The sequence below is a fragment of the Callithrix jacchus genome, chromosome 19 (genome assembly GCF_049354715.1).
Source record: "Callithrix jacchus isolate 240 chromosome 19, calJac240_pri, whole genome shotgun sequence".
Classification (NCBI taxonomy): Eukaryota; Metazoa; Chordata; class Mammalia; order Primates; family Cebidae; genus Callithrix; species Callithrix jacchus.
In genome coordinates this window covers 7,295,722-7,317,508 of record NC_133520.1, presented here as the reverse complement: position 1 = coordinate 7,317,508, position 21,787 = coordinate 7,295,722, and the positions used below count along the sequence as shown (strand labels likewise).

The window sequence follows — 21,787 nt, the reverse complement described above, 5'->3', positions numbered from 1 at the left end:
TGCACTTTAGGTTCTGGGGTACATGTGCAGAACATGTAATTTATACACACACACACACATTTCATTGCACTTTAGGTTCTGGGGTACATGTGCAGAACATGTAATTTATACACACACACACACATTTCGTTGCACTGTAGGTTCTGGGGTACATGTGCAGAACATGTAATTTATACACACACACACATTTCGTTGCACTTTAGGTTCTGGGGTACATGTGCAGAACATGTAATTTATACACACACACACACATTTCGTTGCACTTTAGGTTCTGGGGTACATGTGCAGAACATGTAATTTATACACACACATAAACACACACACACATTTTGTTGCACTTTAGGTTCTGGGTTACATGTGCAGAACATGTAATTTATACACACACATAAACACACACACACATTTCGTTGCACTTTAGGTTCTGGGGTACATGTGCAGAACATGTAATTTATACACACACATACACACACACATTTCGTTGCACTTTAGGTTCTGGGGTACATGTGCAGAACATGTAATTTATACACACACACACATTTTGTTGCACTTTAGGTTCTGGGGTACATGTGCAGAACATGTAATTTATACACACACACACACATTTCGTTGCACTTTAGGTTCTGGAGTACATGTGCAGAACATGTAATTTATACACACACACACACATTTTGTTGCACTTTAGGTTCTGGGGTACATGTGCAGAACATGTAATTTATACACACACATACACACACACACATTTCGTTGCACTTTAGGTTCTGGGGTACATGTGCAGAACATGTAATTTATACACACACATACACACACACACACATTTTGTTGCACTTTAGGTTCTGGGGTACATGTGCAGAACATGCAGGATTGTTGCATGGGTACCTACATGGCAATGAGGTTTGCTGCTCCATCCCCCTGACACTTATATCTGGCATTTCCCCCCATGTTATCCCTCCTCAACCTTCCTACCCCCGCTGTCTCTCCCCTACTCCCCCCCAACAATAGACTCCAGTGTGTGATGCTACACTCCCTGTGTCCATGTGTTCTCATTGATCAACACCTGCCTATGAGTGAGAATATGTGGTGTTTGATTTTCTGTTCTTGTGTCAGTTTGCTGTGAATGACGGTTTCCAGATTCATCCATGTCCCTACAAAGGACACAAACTCATCATTTTTTATGGCTGCATAGTACTCCATGGTGTATATGTGCCCCATTTTCCTTGTCCAGTCTATCATCAATGGGCATGTCAGTTGGTTCCAGGTCTTTGCTATTGTAAACAGTGCCACAATGAACATACATGTGCATGTGTATTTATTCTTATTTTTTTTTTTGAGAAGGAGTTTCACTCTTGTTACCCAGGCTGGAGTGCAATGGCATGATCTTGGCTCACCGCAAACTCCGCCTCCTGGGATCAGGCAATTCTCCTGCCTCAGCCTCCTGAGAAGCTGGGATTACAAGCACACACCACCATGCCCAGCTAATTTTTTATATTTTTAGGAGAGATGGGGTTTCACCGTGTTGACCAGGTTGGTCTCGATCTCTTGACCTCGTGATCCACCTGCCTTGGCCTCCCAAAATGCTGGGATTACAGGCTTGAGCCACCACGCCCAGCCCACATGTGTATTTGTAACAGAACAATTTATACTACTTTGGATATACATACCCAGTAATGGGATTGCTGGGTCAAATGGAATTTCAATTTCTAGGTCCTTGAGGAATCACCACACTGTCTTCCACAATGGCTGAACTAATTTACACTCCCACCAACAGTGTAAAAATGTTCCTTGTTCTCCACATCCTCTCCAGCATCTGTTGTCTCCAGATTTTTTAATGATCACCATTCTAACTGGCATGAGATGGTATCTTAATGTGGTTTTGGTTTGCATTTCTCTAATGACCAGTGATGATGGCATTTTTTTCATGTTTGTTGGCCTCATAAATGTCTTCTTTTGAAAAGTATCTGTTCATATCCTTCGTCCACTTTGGAATGGGTTTGTTTTTTTCTCGTAAATCTGTTTTAGTTCTTTGTAGATTCTGGATAATAGCCCTTTGTCAGATGGGTAGATTGCAAAAGTTTTTCCCATTCTGTTGGTTGCCGGTTCACTCTAACGATTGTTTCTTTGGCTGTACAGAAGCTCTGGAGTTCAATTAGGTCCCATTTGTCTATTTTTCTTCTGTTGCCAATGCTTTTGGTGTTTTGGTCATGAAGTCCTTGCCTACTCCTATGTTCTGAATGGTTTTGCCTAGATTTGCTTCTAAGGTTTTTATGGTATTAGGTCTTATGTTTAAGTCTTTAATCCCTCTGGAGTTAATTTTAGTGTAAGGTGTCAGGAAGGGGTCCAGTTTCTGCTTTCTGCACATGGCTAGCCAGTTTTCCCAACACCATTTATTAAACAGGGAATCCTTTCCCCATTGCTTGTTTTTGTCAGGTTTATCAAACATCAGATAGTTGTAGATGTGTGGCAGGCCTCTATACTGTTCCATTGGTCTATATGTCTGTTTTGGTATCAGTCCCATACGGTAGCCTTGTAGTATAGTTTGAAGTCAGGTAGCATGATGCCTCCAGCTTTATTCTTTTTGCTGAGAATTGACTTGGCTATGCGGGCTCTCTTTTGGTTCCCTATCAACTTTAAGGTTGTTTTTTTCCAGTTCTGTGAAGAGGGTCATACGTAGCTTGATAGGAATAGCATTGAATCTGTAAGTTACTTTGGACAGTATGGCCATTTTCACAATATTGATTCTTCCTAACCATGAACGTGGAAAGTTTTTCCATGTGTTTGTGTCCTCTATTATTTCATTGAGCAGTGGTTTGTAGTTTCCCTTGAAGAGGTCCCTTCCATGCTTTCTTAGTTGTATTCCTAGGTATTTTATTCTCTTTGTAGTAATTGTGAATGGCAGTTTGTTCTTGATTTGGCTCTCTTTATGTCTGTCACTGGTGTATAGGAATACTTGTGACTTCTGCACATTGGTTTTGTAACCTGAGACTTTGCTGAAGTTGCTTATCAGTTTCAGGAGATTTGGGGCTGAGATGATGGGGTCTTCTAAATATGCAATCATGTCATCTGCAAACAGAGACAATTCGACATCCTCCTTTCATAATCAAATACACTTTATTTCTTTTTGTTGCCTGATTGCTCTGGCTAGAACTTCCAATACTATATTGAATAGGAGTGAGGAGAGAGTGCATCCCTGTCTAGTGCCAGATTTCAAAGGAAATGCTTCCAGTTTTTGCCCATTCAGTATGATATTGGCTGTGGGTTTGTCATAAATAGCTTTTATTATTTTGAGATATGTTCCATAGATACCTAGTTTATTGAGGGTTTTTAGCATAAAGGGCTGTGGAATTTTGTCAAAGGACTTCTCTGCATCTATTGAGAAAATGATGTGATTTTTGTGTTTGGTTCTGTTTATGTGGTGGATTATGTTTATAGGCTTGTGTATGTCAAACCAGCCTTGTGTCCTCGGGATGAAGCCTACTTGATGGTGATGGATAAGCTTTTGGATGTGCTGTTGGATTCAGTTTGCCAGTATTTTATTGAAGATTTTTGCATCTATGTTCATTATGGATATTGGCCTGAAGGTTTCTTTTTTTCTTGTTGAGTCTCTGCCAGGTTTTGGTGTCAGGATGATGTTGGTCTCATAAAATGATTTGGGAAGGATTCCCTCTTTTTGGATTGTTTGGAATAGTTTCAGAAGGAATGGTACCAGCCACTCTTGGTATGTCTGGTAGAAGTTGACTATGAACCCAGCTGGACCTGGTCTTGTTTTGGTTGGTAGGCTATTAATTGCTGCCTCATCTTCAGCCCTTGTTATTGGTCTATTCAGTGTTTCTACTTCTTCTTGATTTAGGCTTGGAAGGATGGAAGTGTCCAGGAATTTATCCATTTCTTCCAGGTTTACTGGTTTGTGTGCATAGAGTTGTTTGTCATAATAACTGATGGTGGTTTGTATTTCTGTGGAATCTGTGGTGATTTCCCCTTTATTGTTTTTTATTGCATGTATTTAATTCTCCTCTCTTTTCTCTTTTATTAATCTGGCTAGTGGCTTATTTTGTTGATCTTTTTAAAAAACTAGCTCCTGGATTGATTGATTTTTTGAAGGGATTGTTGGGTTTCTATCTCCTTCAGTTCTGTTCTGATCTTGGGTATTTCTTGTCTTCTACTAGCCTTTGAGTTTTTTTGATCTTGCTCCTCTACCTCTTTCAATCTTGATGATAGGGTGTTGATTTTAGATTGTTCCTTGCTTTTCATGTGGGCATTTATTGCTGTAAATTTCCCTCTAGACATTGCTTTAAATGTGTCTCAGAGATTCTGGTACGTTGTGTCTTTGTTCTTGTTGGTTTCGAAGAACATCTTTATGTCTGCCTTCATTTCATTGTTTATTCAGTCAACATTCAAGAGCCAGCTGTTCAGTTGCCATAAAGTTGTGCAGTTTTGAGTTAATTTCTTAATCCTGAGTGATAATTTGATTGCACTGTGGTCTCATAGACTGTTTGTTATGATTTCTGTTCTTTTACATTTGCTGAGGAGTGATTTACTTCCAATTATGTGGTCAATATTAGAGTAGGTGTGATGTGGTGCTGAGAAGAATGTATACTCTGTGGATTTGGGGTGGAGAGTTCTGTATATATCTATTAGGTTTGCTTGGTCCAGATCTGAGTTCAAGTCCTGGATATTCTTATTAATTTTCTGTCTCATTGATCTGTCTAATATTGACAGTGGAGTGTTAAAGTCTCCCACTATTATTGTGTGGGAGTCTAAGTCTCTTTGTAGGTCACTAAGAACCTGCTTTATGTATCTGGGTGCTCCTGTATTGGATGTGTATATATCTAGGATGATCCTTAGCTCTTCTTGTTGCATTGATCCCTTTACCGTTATGTAATGCCCTTCTTTGTCCCTTTTGATCTTTGTTGGTTTAAAGTCTATTTTATCAGAAACTAGAATTGCAACTCCTGATTTCTTCAACTCTTCATTTGCCTGATAAATCTTTCTCCATCCCTTTATTTTGAGCCTATGTGTGTCCTTGCACGTGAGATGGGTTTCCTGGATACAGCACACTGATGTTTTTTGACTTTTTATCCAATTTGCCAGTCTGTGTCTTTCGATTGGGGCATTTAGGCGATTTACATTTAAGGTTAATATTGTTATGTGTGAATTTGATCCTGCCATTTTGATGCTAGCTGGTTGTTTTGCCCATTAGTTGGCACAGTTGCTTCATTGTGTCAATGCTCTTTACCATTTGGTACGTTTCTGGAGTGGCTGGTACTGGTCGTTCTTTTCTTTTTTTTGTTTTTCTTAGAATGCCTTGCCACACCACCAGCTGAAGCATAACACCACAACATCCTGCCACTTCACCCAAAAGCGGTGTTTTCATTCTCCCCTTTATTGATGGCTCAATAGGTCATTAGCCACAGGCCCATTGAGTGCTTTTCAAAGGGGGAGGTTTTCCTTTCTATGTTTAGTGCTTCTTTCAGGAGTTCTTGTAAAGCAGGCCTGGTGGTGATGAAATCTCTCAGCAATTGCTTGTTCATAAAGGATTTTATTTCTCTTTCACTTGTGAAGCATAGTTTGGCTGGATATGAAATTCTAGGTTGAAAGTTCTTTTCATTAACGATGTTGAATATTGTTCCCCACTCTCTTCTGGCTTGTAGGGTTTCTGCCAAGAGATCTGCTTTGAATCTGATGGGCTTCCCTTTGTGGGTAACCCCAACTTTCTCTCTGGCTGCCCTTAGCATTTTTTCCTTCAACCCTGGTGAATCTGATGATTATGTGCCTTGGGGTTGCTCTTGCAGATTGTCTCAGTAATGGCAGACTGCCTTGGTAATAGCGGACTGCCTCGGCAATGGTGGACAGCCTTCCCCTGACAGAGCTGGACCATCCTGGGTCCAGCTGTGCTTGCTGCAAAACTCTCAATCCAGAGCATTTCAGATTGCTGATCTTTGTGAGGGTGGGACCTGCTGAGCCAGATCACCTGGAACCCTGTTTCAGTCCCCTTTTTGCAGTGGAATGTGGCTCTGTCTCCCAGGCATTTCATGTGCCGGTTGAAATGGCTGCCCAGTTTTGTGTGAGTTTTTGTGCAGAGACCCGCTGCACCGGCTGAAACAGCTGTGCTGGAAACTTGTGGCACTTTTCAGCCTGGGAATCTCCTGATCTGTGGGCAGTCATAACTCATTTGGAAATGCAGTGATCACTCACCCTCTGTGTGGTTCTTGCTGGGAACTGCACTCCAGAGCTGTTCCTATGCAGCCATCTTCACTTCTAAGGGTTCTTTATAGCATTTTATTTGAAAATATGTTTTTGAACTTAATCAAGTATTTCTTATTTTATTTATTTATTTTTCAACTTTCATTTTAGATTCAGGAGATACATACAAAGGTTTGTTACCTGTGTGTATTGTGGGATGCTAAGACTTGGGGCATGAATGATCCCATCACCCAGGTACTGAGCATAGTACCAAATGATTTGTTTTTCAACCCTTCCCTCCTGCCTTCTTCCCTTTGGTAGTCTCCAGTGTCTACTGTTGCCAACTTTATGTCCATGAGTACCCAATGTTCAGCTCCCACCTATAAGTGAGAACACACAGTATTTGCTTTCTTCTTCCTACATTAATTCACTTAGAATAACGGCTTCCAGCTATGTCCATGTTCCTGCAATTAAAACAAATTTTTTTTTTTTATGGATAGATAGTATTCCGTGCTGTGTATGTGCCACATTTTCTTTATCAAGTCCATCATTATGGGCATCTAGGTTGATCCCATGTCTTTGCTATTGGGAATAGTACTACAATAAACATTCAAGTACATGTGTCTTCTTGGTAAAAAAGATTGTTTTCTTTTGGGTATATATACAGTAATAGCACTGCTATGTTGAATGGTAGCTCTGTTTTAAATTCTTTGAGAAATCTCCAAACTGCTTTCCACCAAGGCTGAACTAATTTACACGGCCAGCAATGGTGTATAAGCATTCTCTTTTTGGGTAGCCTTACCAGCATTTGTTGTTCTCTGACTTTTTAATAATTATCATTTTGACTTGTATAAGATGGTATCTCACTGTAGTTTTGATTTGCATTTCTCTAAGGATTAGTGATGTGGAGCATTTTTTTATGTTTATTGGCCACATATGTCTTCTTTTAAAAAGTATATGTTCTTGTCTTTTGACCATTTTTAGGGGGAGTATTTGTTTTCTGCTTTTTGTTTATGTTCCTTATAAATTATGGATATTAAACATTTGTTGGGTATATAGTTTGCAAATATTTTCTCTCATTCTGTATGTTGTCTGTTTACTCTGCTAATAGTTTCTTTTGCTGTACAGAAGGTCCTTAATTTAATTGGGTCTTATTTGTCAATTTTTGGTTTTGTTGCAATTGTTTTTGAAAACTTAGTCATAAATTCTTTCGTAAGGCCCATGTCAAGAATGGTGTTTTTAAGTTTCATCTAGAATTCTTATAATTTGAGGTCTTACATTAAAATATTTGATTTATTTCTGCCTTCATTTCATTGTTTATCCAGTCAACATTCAAGAGCCAGTTGTTCATTTTCCATGTAGCTGTGCGGTTCCGAGTTAGTTTCTGAATTCTGAGTTCTAACTTGATTGCACTGTGGTCTGAGAGACTGTTATGATTTCCATTCTTTTGCATTGCTGAGGAGTGATTTACTTTCAAATATATGGTCAATTTTAGAGTAGGTGTGATGTGGTGCTGAGAAGAATGTATATTCTGTGGATTTGGGGTGGAGAGTTCTGTAAATGTCTGTTAAGTTTGCTTGCTCCAGGTCTGAGTTCAAGCCCTGGATATCCTTGTTAATTTTCTGTCTCATTGATCTGTCTAATATTGAAAATGGGGTGTTAAAGTCTCCCAATATTATTGTGTGGGAGTCAAAGTCTCTCTGTAAGTCATTAAGAACTTGCTTTATGTATCTGCGTGCTCCTGTATTAGGTGCATATATATTTAGGATCGTTAGCTCTTCTTGTTGTATCGATCCTTTTACCATTATGTAATGTCCTTCTTTGTCTCTTTTGATCTTTGTTGGTTTAAAGTCTATTTTATCAGACATGAGAATTGCAACTCCTGCTTTTTTTTTGCTCTCCATTTGCTTGGTAAATCTTCCTCCATCCCTTTATTTTGAGCCTTTGTGTATCCTTGCATGTGAGATGGGTTTCCTGGATACAGCACACCAATGGGTTTTGGCATTTTATCCAATTTGCCAGTCTGTGTCTTTTGATTGGGGCATTCAGCCCATTTACATTTAGGATTAATATTGTTATGTGTGAATTTGATCCTGCCATTTTAATGCTAGCTGGCTGTTTTGCCCATTAGTTGATGCAGTTTCTTCATTATGTCAATGCTCTTTACCATTTGGTATGTTTTTGGAGTGGCTGGTACTGGTTGTTCCTTTCTTTGTTTAGTGCTTCTTTCAGGAGCTCTTGTAAAACAGGCCTGGTGGTGATGAAAACTCTGATTACTTGCTTGTTCATAAAGGATTTTATTTCTCCTTCACTTATGAGGCTTAGTTTGGCTGGATATGAAATTCTGGGTTGAAAGTTCTTTTCTTTAAGGATGTTGAATTTTGGCCCCTACTCTTTCCTGGCTTGTAGGGTTTCTGCTGAGAGATCTGCTGTGAGTCTGATGGGCCTCCCTTTGTGGGTAACCCAACCTTTCTCTCTGGCTGCCCTTAGCATTTTCTCCTTCATTTCAACCCTGGTGAATCTGGCAATTATGTGCCTTGGGGTTGCTCTTCTACTGGCAAACCAATTGCAAAAACACATAAAAAAGCTTATCCACCATGATCAAGTAGGATTCATCCTGGGGATGCAAGGCTGGTTCAACATACGCAAGTCTATAAACGTACTTCACCACATAACCAGAACCAAAGACAAAAACCACATGATTATCTCAATTGACGCAGAGAAGGCCTTTGACAAAATTCAACAGCCCTTTATGCTAAAAACCCTCAATAAACTAGGTATTAATGGAACTTATCTCAAAATAATAAAAGCTATTTATGACAAACCCACAGCCAATATCATACTGAATGGGCAAAAACTGGAAGCATTTCCTTTGAAATCTGGCACTAGACAAGGATGCCCTCTCTCCCCACTCCTATTCAACATAGTATTGGAAGTTCTAGCCAGAGCAATCAGGCAACAAAAAGAAATAAAGCGTATTCAAATAGGAAAGGAGGAAGTCGAACTGTTGCTATTTGCAGACGACATGATTGTATATTTAGAAGACCCCATCATCTCAGCCCTAAATCTCCTGAAACTGATAAGCAACTTCAGCAAAGTCTCAGGATACAAAATCAATGTGCAGAAGTCACAAGTATTCCTATACACCAGTAACAGACATAAAGAGAGCCAAATCAAGAATGAACTGCCATTCACAATTACTACAAAGAGAATAAAATATGTAGGAATACAACTAACAAGGAATGTAAAGGACCTCTTCAAGAAGAACTACAAACAACTGCTTAACAAAATAAAAGATGACACAAACAGATGGAGAAACATTCCATGCTCATGGTTAGGAAGAATCAATATTGGGAAAATGGCCATACTGCCCAAAGTAATTTACAGATTCAATGCTAACCCCATCAAACTACCAATGACCTTCTTCACAGAACTGGAAAAAACCACCTTAATCTTCATATGGAACCAAAGTGAGCCTACATAGCCAAGAAAATTCTAAGCAAAAAGAACAAAGCTGGAGGCATCACACTACTGGACTTCAAACTATACTACAAGGCTACAGTAATCAAAACAGCATGGTACTGGTACCAAAACAGAGATATGGACCAATGGAACAGAACAGAGGCATCAGAGGCAACACAACATGTCTACAACCATACAATTTTTGATAAACCTGACAAAAACAAGCAATGGGGAAAGGATTCCCTGTTTAATAAATGGTGTTGGGAAAACTGGCTAGCCATGTGCAGAAAGCAGAAACTGGACCCCTTCCTGACACCTTACACTAAAATTAAGTCCAAATGGATTAAAGACTTAAACATAACACCTAACACCATAAAAACCCTAGAAGAAAATCTAGGTAAAACCATTCAGGACATAGGCATAGGCAAGGACTTCATGACCAAAACACCAAAAGCATTGGCAACAAAATCCAAAATAGACAAAGGGACCTAATCAAACTCCACAGCTTCTGCATGGCAAAAGAAACAGTCATTAGAGTGAATTGGCAACCAACAGAATGGGAAAAAATTTTACAATCTCCCCATCTGACAGAAGGCTGATATCAAGAATCTACAAAGAACTAAAACAGATTTACAAGGAAAAAACAAGCTCATTCAAAAGTGGGCAAAGGATATGAACAGACACTTTACAAAAGAAGACATATATGAGGCCAAAAAACATGTGAAAAAATGCTCATCATCACTGGTAAGTAGAGAAATGCAAATCAAAACCACATTGAGATACCATCTCATGCCAGTTAGAATGGCGATCATTAAAAAATCTGGAGACAACAGATACTGGAGAGGATGTGGAGAAAAAGGAACACTTGTCCACTGTTGGTAGGAGTGTAAATTAGTTCAACCATTGTGGAAGACAATGTGGTGATTCCTCAAGGACCTAGAAATAGAAATTCCATTTGACCCAGCAATCCCATTACTGGGTATATATCCAAAGGATTATAAATCATTCTACTATAAAGACACATGCACACGAATGTTCATTGCAGCACTGTTTACAATAGCAAAGACCTGGCACCAATGCAAATGCTCATCTATGATAGAGTGGACAGGGAAAATGTCACATATATACACCATGGAATACTATGCAGCCATAAAAAATGATGAGTTCATATTCTTTATAGGGACATGGATGAACCTGGAAACCATTATTCTCAGCAAACTGACACAAGAACAGAAAATAATACACTGCATGTTGTCTCTCATAGGTGGGTGTTGAACAATGAGAACACATGGACACAGGGAAGGGAGCATCACACACTGGGGTCTGCCGGGGGGGAAATAGGGGAGGGACAGCAGGGGGTGGGGAGTTGGGGAGAGATAGCCTGGGGAGAAATGCCAGATATAGGTGATGGGGAGGAAGGCAGCAAATCACACTGCCACGTGTGTACCTATGCAACAATCTTGTATGTTCTTCACATGTACCCCAAAACCTAAAATGCAATAAAAAAATCTTTTATTTATTTTGAGTTAATTTTTGTATATGGTGAAAGTTAGGCATCCAGTTTTATTCTTCTGCATGTGGCTCACTAGCTATACCAGCACCATGTATTGAATGTGGAGTCTTTTCCCTATTGCTTATTTTTCTCTACTTTGTTGAAGATCAGATAGTTGTAGGTATGTGACTTTATTTCTGGATTCTCTATTCTGTTCCATTGGTCTATGTCTCTTTTTGTACCAATTTCATACCACTTTGGTTACTGTAGCCTTGTTTGAAGTCTGGTAATGTGATGTATTTTGCTTTGTTCTTTTGCTTAGGGATGCTTTGGCTATTTAGGCTCCTTTTTGGTTCCATATAAATTTTAGTGTAGTTTTTTTTTTAATTCTGTGAAAAATGATGTTGTATTATAATTTGATAGAAATCATGTTGAATCTGTAAATTGCCTTGGGCAATATGACCTTCTTAATGATATTGAGTCTTCTGATCCATGAGCATGGAATGTTTCTTCATCTGTTATCTATGATTTCTTTTAGCAGTGTTTTGTAGTTCTCCTGGTAGAGATCTTTCACCTGACTGGTTAGATGTATTCCTAGGTATTTAATTTTTTGTTGCTAGTATAAATGGGATTAAGTTCTTGATTTGGCTCTCAGCTTGAAAATAATTGGTGTATAGGAATACCATTTATTTTTAGAAGGATTATTTAGGATGTCTACTCTATCAAATTTCTGGAAACATAAGATTCTCCTGATTTCCTGAAATTTTGTTTCTTGGCTTGAGATCTCTCTAATTCTCCCTCTGGCCATCTTTTCTAGTTTCTTCATTGGATCCTTATTGTCTGCTCATCACCCAGAGGGCAATATCCAAGTGTTCTATCTTTTACCCTCTTCCGATCTGCTTGAAAAACACATCATGTTCATGCCTTCAGTTAACTGTATGCCAATTCCTCACAAACTATGCATTGTCTACCCAAAGCAATCTTTGGAGCTCTGCATTTTTGTATCTACAGGTCTTTTTAATTTGGCATCTCAAGCTCAACATGTTCGAAGTTGACTTAATCACCTCCTCCTCCCACTTTCTTCTTTTATTTTTTATTTGGGAAAATGATACCAACATTCATCTTGTTAATCAGCAAAGAAACATGGAGAGCATTATAGACTCCTTCCTTTCCCACATCCTTCACCTTCAATTCATCACTACATCTATGCATTCTATCACCTTAAAACTTCTCATCACAACACAAATACCGAGTTAATTTAGAGTATCATAATTTCTCTCCTGGATTGATGTTATAGCCTCCTCAATGTCTGCAATAAATCCACAGTTCTCACTGGAATATTTCTAGAACACATATGTGATCATCTCTTAACCTCGCCGCTTCCCCTACCTAGAATTCATCAATGACTCTGCAGTGCTTAAGATAAATTCACATTCCAAGTTCATCTCATTCTATTTCATGTTTACCCAGACTAAAGCCAAACTGAAATATCTGCAATTCGCCAGCACATCATGTGTTCTCACAGAGTTGACTTTTACACAGTTTTCTTTGCTTAAAATTTCCTTCCCCTCCCTCCTTGCCTGGCTTATACATTTTTATTTAATAGACATAATGTACATGTTACCCTCCCATAAATCCTCCAAGTCTTTTACCTGCCTCACTCTGTCAAGTGACTTTAATTCATTCATTTAAGAAACACATATTGAGTCTGCATTATCTATCTATCTATCTGTCTGTCTATCATCTTCTATATACTATAGTAATATGCTTGACATTAGGAAACTAATAAAGAATAAGAAACAATGCTTTTACCTTATAGTACAGTAAATGCAAAGATAGCAGAGAGTACAGTGAAGGAGAACCTGAACTGGCCTTGAATTGGACAGAGAGGGCTTGTGAGGAGGAGGTTGTATAAAGTAGATGTAATTACTTCCTCTCTTAAGTCTCTTCCTCTTATTTTCCTTACTGCTACCAACCAAATATTTGTGTATAAAAGAAATTAGCATATGTTTAGTTATGAAGTTTATTTTCATAAATTTTTGTAGCTTAAATCAGCCTGGCCTCTGCCTGTTATTGACATACTAGAGAATCATAAAACTCTGAGTAATTGTGCTCATGTGTTCCAGTAGGGCTTATCCAACCCTGGGAAAATAACGGCATCTGACCCAACAAGACTAGCAAAGAGCAAACCCAAGAAAAGAGATAAACATACATTAAACAGTTTTAAACTTTTAAAAGTACACTCATTTTTTTTTGATTCCACAAAGACACTGTGGAAGTTTATAAAAATATACACTGCTCAATGGGATAAAATATATTATCGAGGCAATGAGAGTAAAGGGGAAATAGAAAAGGAATATCATAAATCTGCAATAACATTAGCACATGGAAGCAGAAAAAGGCTACAAATTTGATTCTAAGCTTCTTAACAGCCAAAACAAAGAAAGATTATGATTAGTCACAGTTCGGCATAAGAAAAATAAAACAAATGACTTGTTCAGTAAGGAGCATAGTTTTTTCAAAAGCTAATTCCCAAGGAATTTCTCCCATGAATGCAGAAGCTGTGTGTGTGATGTGGTAGACGATGTTCTTAACATGATCCCTTCAATAGCTACAATCACAGACATAATGAGTCCGTCTCATAAATATCCTTTGTTGTGGGGAGTTGGCAAAGTGCCAAGGAAAAAGTCAGTGAAAGCTATTCTACAAGGAGTAGATTTCAGGAAAGCACACAGAAAATTCCGTAAGACTTTAGAATCAAACAGCTAAAGATCGAATCCTGGTTCAATTAAGCACAGGACGTGTGAACTTGGCCCAATTACTTTCTCTTCCTTATTTGATCATCTGTAAAAACTGGGATACTACTACTCATGATTTGGATCTAAAGTTCAGTTAAAATTCAGAATATCTAGAATGACAATAATCAACATCCATCAAACTCCTATACCATGCCAGGCACTATGCTAAACACTTTACATGGATTATCTGATTTAATCCTTCCCAAAATTCCTTTACATGAGTACTATTGTTATTCCCATTTACCAGCTAGGAAACCGAGATCAGAGAGCTTAAGTAATTTGTCCAAAACCACAGCTAGAATGAGGGGAGCTGAGCTCATCAGCCCCGGCAGAGTGATTGCAGAGCGCATGTTCTTAAAGCATTCTGTTCTATAAAATTTAACTTTGAGGTAACTTTTAATAAAAATCATTTCTCACAATCAGTATTTTTTTGAAACCAGGTTCATGTTAGCATTATCTTATGATGACCTATAATATAGATTTATTCCATGGTCAGTTAAAGTGACATCCCTTTGTTTTGCCAGAGGTAGCTTGGTCAAGTTCCAGTAATAAGAAGCAAGGATTCTTACTACACAGATAGGATAAATAGCAGGTTACGCTACAGATCTTTAAGAGCAGAAAGGTTAATCGCCTGTTCTGCTTACTGCCCGTGGCAAAAAACAGCCCCTTGTTGTCCACTCCCATCTTTGATTCAGTTGACAGACAGCGGCAGCCTAATTGGCCTGCTACAGTCTGTTTGGCTGGATTTTGCAGCAAGCAGAGTCTGGCAGGAGGCTTTAAGCAAAGCTCACCCAGCATGTCTTCTGCTTTGCCAAACTAAAAATAGAAAGCTCAACTTCTGCAGAGCTAAGGAACTGAACTAGTCAATGGTTAGAAGATAGGTTTGTCATCTCAAGGGTGGCTTGTGTTTCCTATTAACTGGGGTTGAAATGACAAGGGGCAACCTTTTGAGCACTAAAGTCTGGACAGAATGGCATATGACCGCTATGCAAAGGACTGAATCCTGGTTATAAATCATAGCAACAACAGCCTGAAACTGAGCTATCACAGACTCTTAAATCTCCGAAGTGTGGCCTGGGTAAGCCATTATGAGAACTCTGCCTTCTCAGATATAAAAATTCCATGCCTCAGAGCTTAAAGCATACTTCTCTATAATCCATTTCTTTGTTTCAGCCAGACTTTCTTTCTGGAATTTTCCTTCATGCTCCATGACCTGATCAAGGGTTAAAGAGGATTCCATATCCCACACTACATTAGAAAAAAGTGACAGCATATCAGAGAGAGGCATTGTGGACTTATGTTTGAGTCAGCCTGTCTGAATCCACATCCTGGCTCCATCCTTCTTGACTAGGTATGTAACCTTGGACAAGGCCTTTAATCTCCATGGGTTTCATTAGCCTAGGTCTCGTTATCCATGAAACATGCTTAATGAAAGTTCCAACTTCACAGAGTGGTTTTTAGACTAAAATAAAATAATTCAAATAAAGTACATATTTTAGAGAAAATGCATCTTCATAATGGTTGTTAATATCATGTATCATCTGGGAAAGTCTCAGTGTGGCCATACTGGAGGGACTCAGGAAAGAAATGAAGAAGAAGCTCGAGATAATTGTAGAAATACTAAAGGATTCAGAGAATGGCAAAGGAAACTCAATTCTATTTAGAAATAAAATACTCTAAAAAACTATACTCCCAAAGGAAAGGCTTATCATTTTGGTAATTGAGAATTTCCTGTTCTTATTCATGCACCTAAAAAGAAGCCTGCCTGTCAGCGGACCCACCGATGCTGAAGTCTTCTTTCCTTTCAGCATGTTGGTGAAACATACTTCTAGAACTGCAGAGAAAAACAAGTATTATTATTAATCACCGTAGTCATAAATCTAAATAAACAGTGAAAACTTATTGGTAAATAATCTACTGCATATAAGAAAGACAATGAAAAAACATTATTGGCATTGGAAGAAAAAGAAATTGCGCACGGAAAGGAGGGAAACTCGATGAAATTCTACCAAGGAACTTTGGAAAACCTAGAACTATGTTTCAGCCAAATAAGGACAGGTTGGAATAATAAAACATCAGTCAAAAAATAAGAATAAAATTTAGGAAATTAGAATGTTAATGGTCTGGTACCCAAAAATTAAAGAAAAGAAGCCAAGTAACAGAATGAACAGAGATGAAATACATATTAGCTATATACAAAGTAAACAGAAGAAGATTTTCAGGATATATGACAAAAATATTGTCCAATAATTTGAAAAGTATAATACAAAATAAAATTAATAACAATATGGTAACCTGGCAAAAACAATTTAGATTATTTCAACACAACGTTAGGCAGAGGAGCAGTACTGGAAGTAAGCCTTTAATCTTGTATTTTTCAGGAGAGATGGGTTGTAGATGCTGAACAATTACCTTATTTGTTTGAAACTATGTTGAAATATAATTAATCAAAATTTACATATTATTATTAGAGATATAAAAGTAGAAGATATAACAGTCAAGTCATTTGAAAGAGAGAGACAGAGAAGGAGATAGAGATATTGAGAGGAAGTGAGAGGGAGGGAAACTCAGAAAAGCAGCAGCATAATCCATAAATTAAAACCATGGTCTTTAGAGCAAATATCTAATATCTGAGTCCAGGTTTGCTGATTTCACACATATGAAATGTTGGACAAGTTAATGAATCTTACGCGGCCTCAGTTTCTTCATTTGCAACATGAATCATAAATCAAAAGTTTACTCTGAATGCTACATTAGATAAAAACCAAAAAGTTCTTGGAATATGGCTTGCTGCACTGTAAAATATTTATGCATATCGGCTCATAATTAAGACTGTGAATGATGAGGAAAATAGTAATAGGCAACTTAAAATGACAGCAATATGTCCAAGTGTATCACAAATCACAAGAAATGTAAATATGCATTAAATTTCCACTTTAAAACACAGAATTCTATAGTGAGTAAATGTGCAAAAACCACACATACGCTGCTTACTAAAGTTCTACCTAAAATACAGTGTTACTAAAAATTTAAACTGGATAAAAATGATACACTAAGCAAATGTTAAAACTGATAATTGTAGACAAAGAAAACTCAAATAAAAACAATTGCAAGTTAAATAGAAATTTTATGAGAGAAAATGTCATTCATTTACTCATTTATTAATATCTACATTTATTCCCTGAATATCTACAATGATCTAGGGATTGTAAAAGTGCTGGAACTATAACACTAATCTAGGCAAACACATTCCTTGCCTTTGAGCATCTGAATTCTAATGAGAGTAGATAATAATCTTATGGATTTATAAATATAATTGGCAGTGATGAGTAATGATATAACTTATTATGAATAATAAGAAGCAGGTGAAGGAGAGTGAGAATGAGGAAAATGTTCTAGGCGCAGTAAACAGCATGATGTACTTCTTTATGCCATGTGTAAATGCAAAGACCCTGCGCCAAGAGCAATCCACAAAAATGGCATCCAGACAGATAAAACAAAAGCTGTTAGTAATACAAGGGGACATCCAGACATGCTATAATAATGAGTTGCTTTAACGCTGTCTTTCAGAAATTGATAAATAGTAATAGCAAAGGACATACATTTAAAAACTGAATTAACAATGTTGGTTAAATACATATGTACATACATTTTTAACCAAGAAACAAGAAAAACACATTTTTTTTCAAATATACAAAAAATACTTAAGAATTAGCCCTACATTAGCCATGAAGAAAACTAATACATTTTATAAATTCATATCAATAGGTGGGTATTTGCTGACTATAATATGATAAAACTAGGTATTAGAAAAACATATAGCCAAATATTGTATCCATTTAGAAACATACTCTTCTAACTAAAACTAAGGTTAAAGCAGAAATCATGTTAGCATTATAGAATACCTAGAAATAAATTCAAATGAAATTACTATTTATAAAATATATGACAGTACTTAGATGTAAGCCAGTATTCCAGCGGCTATTATTTAAGCACTGTTTTTTAGAAAACAAGAAAAAATGAACACAAATTGTGTTCCATTAAAAATTTTAAAAAAATAAACATATGTAAAGTAAATGGAGTTTAAAATGTTAAAAACAGAAAATAATGAAATATAAAACTATATAATGAATAAGAAACATAATCTTTAATTAAATAAAAAGTTATTTTCTTAAAGAAAATAGATAAAATAGATATTTAGCTATTTAAAGCTACCTCCCCCACTAAGCATATTATAAATTAGCAAAGAAAAAATAAGCACAGCTTTGAAAGGATTTTCAAATTTGAGAATATGTTTATTGCTTTTATATTACTGAATCTGGAATATAAGTGAAGCTGATGACTTTCTAAAAAAAACATAAAGAATGAAAACTCACTCCAGAGGTGTGTAACCTGGAAAAGTACAGTAGTCACAGAAGAGGCTGAACGATTGCAGAAGACACGACTATACAGAAAGGTTCTAGAGAAATTCTATCAAACCTCAAGAAACATGCAATTTCCCTGTCATTCAAACTTTTTCAGAGAACAGAAAAATATAAAACATTTTCAACTCATTTTTCAAGACTAGCATCATCTTGACACTAAAGTTGAACAGCGTATCAAAAGTTGTAGATCAATCTCATTTATGACAGTAGACACAAAAATCCTTAATAAATATACGCAATTTACCAGTAGCATACAAAAAGAGTAATACACCATGCAGGAATGGCGCCATGCAGGAAATCTATTAATGCAATGTTTCGCATTTTCAGATTTAAAGAGAAACAACTGCATGACAATTTTAATAGAGACCCTAAAGTCTGCTTCATAGGTATTCATAAAGAATTAGAAAAGGATTATCTTTAGTTTGATGAAAGATATCTACCAGAGATTGCAAACAACAAACAAAATAGTGAACTTTTAGTTTCACTATTTACGGAACTTTTTAGTTTTCCATTGACAGTAAAAATGGGATAATGCATGAGAGGTCACCAAAACGACATTTATAGAAAGACAACTTGTTGACTGGAGAAAGAGAAAATCACTGAGTAATTCTACAAAGCATGTTTATTTCAAGCATAACTGTCATAACTACTTAACTTTAATCAGGTGCTTCCTTTTACCTTGTACCTTCTAAATAGTAGTATCTTCTCAACATTGTGTAGCAGGACAAGCTGCAGATGAAACCTCCCGGACATCAGATTTAAAGAAGGAAGTGGCTTTATTCAGCTGGGACCATTGGCAGACTTGCATCTCAAGAACCAAGCTCCCCGACAAAGAAAATCCTAGCCCTTTTAAAGCCTTAAAATTCTAGAAAGTACATGTGAGAGGATCATGATCAATGAAGTAGGCATGGGATACATGACCAGGTGGGAGTTAGAGCAAGACTGAGAACAATGGAGGGTGTTTTCTCCATATTATGCCTGCGATCTATAGATAGGAGTGCGATTAAGTGTCAGGGGTTTACTCTTTAACCTCCAGGCCTGATCAGCAGTGGACCTTGCCACTAACCCCATGCCTGCCATGTCTCAACTTTTACTTCCTCCTTCTTTGAGACAAGAGACAGGAAACAAGGGTCTCTTCCCTCAACTGGACCTTACAAATAACTTCTCCCAATCTGCTATGATGTCCAATTACTTTATCCATGTTATCCGATGATGGTAGACATCAATTTTTGCTTTATAATTTGAGCTTTTAGAAAATGTCTTTCCTCATCCCTATATCATCACAAAGATATATTTCCACATAGGATTGGCTACATAAATTGCCAGCCCACTGCAAAATGAAAGCGTGGGGCCCTTTGTTAAAAAAAGTGTCAAGAATTTCAAGATGACAACAAGTAGAGCATTCAACCACACACTGACCCTTTCTAAGCACTGCCTCTGTGGGTGTCCCACACCCACAACACGCTTCTGTTTCTATGCCATCTCCTATGAGTAGAACAGTTTCACTTTTTACATTTAGGGGTTGAATATTTCTGGAGTCTACATTTGTATAAAATGCTAAGCAGAGATTAAGTGTTTTTTTCTCTCATATAGCAAGGGAGCTTTCCCCAGATCATTTAGTAAGGAGCTATTCTTTCCTTGCTGTTTTATGGTGCTATTCTAATCATATATTAGGTTTTATATAGATCTCTCCCTGAACTCTCTATTCAATTCCACTGATCAATGTGTGTGTGTGTGTGCATGTGTGTGTGTGCATGTACACACGCATGTGCATGTGTATGTTTGTGTTACAGGAGCTAGAAAGAAATTATTTAGGCAGATAGCAAGGGGAAAGGAGTCCTCAGCGTCTTCCATTTTCATAAAAAGGAGCCCCAAATCATTCTTTTTCTAACAGAGAGCTGCCTGAAAAATTGAGCTGCAGACACAAGCAAGCTGGAAGCTTGCACAGGTGAATGCTGGCAGCTGTGCCAACAGAAAAGGGTTACCTGAGGGCCAGACATGTTCAACATGGAGGCTCCATCTTCCTTTTTCTTTATCACCATGCGTACATTAAAAAAAAGAAGGCAACATGGCATTGGCCAGGTAAAGAACCTATCTGCATAATAAAAGACTAGGGTGGGGCAGCCAGCTTCTTCACATGCTATGCAAACAGTAAAGCTAGTCCTATCCAGTACTTGGCACGCACTGCAAATGGCACACCTGGTTTGACCAATCCTTCATGCCCCGTGTAAATTAGATACCGCCTCCTCAAGCTCACCGAGAAGCAGCAACCCATTTCCTCTGGGACACCTCTCTGCGCAGGGAGCTCTTCTCCTTCTTTTGCCTATAAAACGTGCACTCTTAACCTCACCCTAGTGTGTCTGTGTCCTAGTTTTCTGTGGCCTCGAGACAATGAATATGAGGTATTTACCCCAGACAAACAATGCTGCTTCATATGTAGGTGCAAGCAAATGTGTGTTTTATCCTTTGGCCATTTTTCCTTTTTTTTCTTCTAAGCTGCCTTTGCTAATCACATAAAATTTTAGAATAAATGTATTAAGGCTTTGAAAAAAACTTCAGCAGAGATTGTGATGAGAATTGTGTTAAATTCATAGATTAATTAGGGGGAGAATTGGTACTTTTGTAATATCTGTTTACCCAAGAGCTTGGACTATTTAAACAGATTTTTTTAAACCTTTATTAGAGTGTTCAATGTTTTTCTAGAGGCTTTGTGTACTTTTGATTAAGTTATATCTTGAATATTTTATTAGATTTTAATTCTTATATTTTCTAAAATATATATTTTAATTGATTATAATTTGGAAACATATCTCTTTTAGAAGACTAATATTCTATCCCAAATTATTTTATTCCTTTTAAGAATTTGGCTATTAATTCTGTATTTTTCTTCTATGGAGATGGTTATATCATCTGCGAGTAAGACCAGCTATATCATTTGTAGGGCTCAGGGTAAAATTCAAATTGAGGGACCCTTGTTCAAAAAGCAGGAAATATACAAAAGCTGTTAAAGTTACTAAAATAAAAAGGTTTTCAACAGGCTCTCTCTTAACATGTCATGATAATTTCATATTTGCTATTAAATGTTCTAAGAAAGTAAAATTAAAATGTTAAATTATTTATATAAATTTTACTATTCATCTTTAGTACTGTGAATGCCAGTTTTAAATGCAAATAAGAGTATTTAACTTGTACTCAGAATTACACAATTCAGGCTAATAATGCCTGTATTTACCAGAACAGTGGAAATGCTTCATGAAATTTGCATTTTCCTGATGACTAGTATATTGAGCCTTTTTTCTATATACTTATTGGGTATTTGTATGTCTTCTTTTGAAAAATACCTATTCATGTCCTCTGCATCCCTTTTAATGGGATTTTTTTGTTTAGTGTTAAACTGTTGACTTCGTCATATAATCTGCATATGTTTTTGTCAG

The 21,787-nt window shown here is 37.2% G+C and overlaps 1 non-coding gene across 1 annotated transcript; it reads right to left on the bottom strand.

Moving 5' to 3' along the window:
- Positions 1–5,297: 5,297 nt before the first annotated feature.
- Positions 5,298–5,433, bottom strand: LOC118149606 (small nucleolar RNA SNORA21). Its single transcript, XR_004737178.1, has one exon. It is a non-coding gene; the product is annotated as a small nucleolar RNA SNORA21 (small nucleolar RNA).
- Between the last annotated feature and the right edge of the window lie 16,354 nt (positions 5,434–21,787).